Source organism: Salvelinus sp. IW2-2015, unplaced genomic scaffold (assembly GCF_002910315.2).
Source record: "Salvelinus sp. IW2-2015 unplaced genomic scaffold, ASM291031v2 Un_scaffold2475, whole genome shotgun sequence".
NCBI lineage: Eukaryota > Metazoa > Chordata > Actinopteri > Salmoniformes > Salmonidae > Salvelinus > Salvelinus sp. IW2-2015.
In genome coordinates this window covers 55,878-58,170 of record NW_019943793.1, presented here as the reverse complement: position 1 = coordinate 58,170, position 2,293 = coordinate 55,878, and positions in this window count along the sequence as shown.

Sequence of the window (2,293 nt, the reverse complement as noted above, 5' to 3'; positions counted from 1 at the left end):
TCTATTTTTATCTCTCTCACTCTTTCTCTCTTTTTCGCTCTCTCTCTCTCTTTGTGAAAGTATACTAACATTAGAGAGATTTAGCAGTATGATACAAACAAAGAGACAAACTCAACGACATACATCTCCAGTTTAAAACTGAATAAGACCCAGATACAGAACAGAACGTAAGACAGGGCCGGCTACACGCGCAGAGAGAATAGGTTGCCATAGAGACAGGTCCTCTGGCGTCGGCAAACTATATATGTATTTTTTTACACAACGAAAGACATCCGCGGGGTGGCTGGCGTTCTCTGGAACTATCACAAAAACATCCCCATCTCATTACAACAAACACTGTTAGGCTGCCGGCCAAGGGGAAACAGAGATGAATGCAGAATGGACGTGGCGTTGGTTTTGTCTATTGCTTTCCTAGCTTCTCTAGTGTATGTTTCTGCTGTGCCACTTCGCCAAGAGGTCTGGACTGAAAGCACAGGTTCAGTCAGTGGTTCAGGCCCTGTTATGGATGGGCTATTCCCCATCATGACACATATTTATTTTTTTAGGGTGAAACATTGCAATATCCTACTGACTAAGGCAGTATGGACAAGATATTGCAACCGTTGACCTGTGATGTTGACCTTGTAACCTTGACTGTGATGAATGACTTGTATGACCTTGGACTGTGAATGACCTTGTAACCTTGACTTGTGATTGACCTTGTAGCCTTGACTGTGAATGACCTATGTAACCTTGACTGTGAATGACCTTGTAACCTTGACTGTGAAATGACCTTGTAACTTGACTGTGAATTGTGACCTTCTGTAACCTTGACTGTGAATGACCTTGTAACCTTGACTGGAATGACCTTTCAACCTTGACTGTGAATTGACCTTGTAACCTTGACTGGTGAATGACCTTGTAACCTTGACTGTGAATGACCTTGTAACCTTGACTGCTGAATGACCTTGTAAAACCTTGACTGTGAATGACCTTGTTAAACCTTGACTGTGAATGACCTTGTAACCTTGACTGTGAATGACCTTGTACCTTGACTGTGATGACCTTGTAACCTTGACTGTGATGACCTTGTAACCTTGCTGTGATTGACCTTGTAACCTTGACTGTAAATGACCTTGTAACCTTGACTGTGAATGACCTTGTAACCTTGACTGTGAATGACCTTGCTAACCTTGACTGTGATGACCTTGTAACCTTGACTGTGAATGGACCTTGTAACCTTGACTGTGAATGACCTGTGTAACCTTGACTGTGAATGACCTTGTTAACCTTGACTGTGAATGACCTTGTAACCTTGACTGTGAATGACCTTGTAACCTTGACTGTGAATGACCTTGTAACCTTGACTGTGAATGACCTTGTCTTGAACACTTTTTCTGTCTGTGAACAATAAACTCTAAAAATGAGAGGTTCAACATGGGTTCCTCTAAGATCCTCAAAGTTCTTCAAAGAACCTTAGGGTTCTTGGCTCTGAAAATGGCCCCCCAAAAAGGTTCTTCCAGTAACCTCATAGGAGGTGGGGTTCATCAAGGAACCTCCTTAGTTGGTGGGGGTTCTTGCAGGAACCTAACTACCCAACTGAAACATTTGGATGTGAATTTAAAAGGACAGCAGGTGCAGGCACTTAACTGGAACATTTAAAGATCTCAACTTAAGGTCAGGTTTGTTCCTTGCAATTGATATTGCTTCATGATGATACCATCTGTCTTTTCATATTTGTGACAATCTTTCTAAAACAGAGAATGGACACAATTCAATGGATGTCAATCATCAAAGAGGTCAGAATATGTTGAAGGCTATAAGAATATGTTGAAGGCTATAAGAATATGTTGAAGGCTATAAGAATATGTTGAAGGCTAAGACTATAAGAATATATTGAAGGCTATAAGAATATGTTGATGGCTATAAGACTATATTGAAGGCTATAAGAATATGTTGATCAACACAGTATCATCAACACATCAACACAGTAACATCAACACAGTATCATCAACACATCAACACAGTATCATCAACACAGTATCATCAACACAGTAACATCAACACAGTATCATCAACACAGTATCATCAACACAGTAACATCAACACAGTAACATCAACACATTAACATCAACACAGTAACATCAACATAGTAACATCAACACAGTATCATCAACACAGTAACATCAACACAGTATCATCAACACAGTATCATCAACACAGTAACATCAACACAGTATCATCAACACAGTAACATCAACACAGTAACATCAACACATCAACACAGTAACATCAACACAGTAACATCAACACA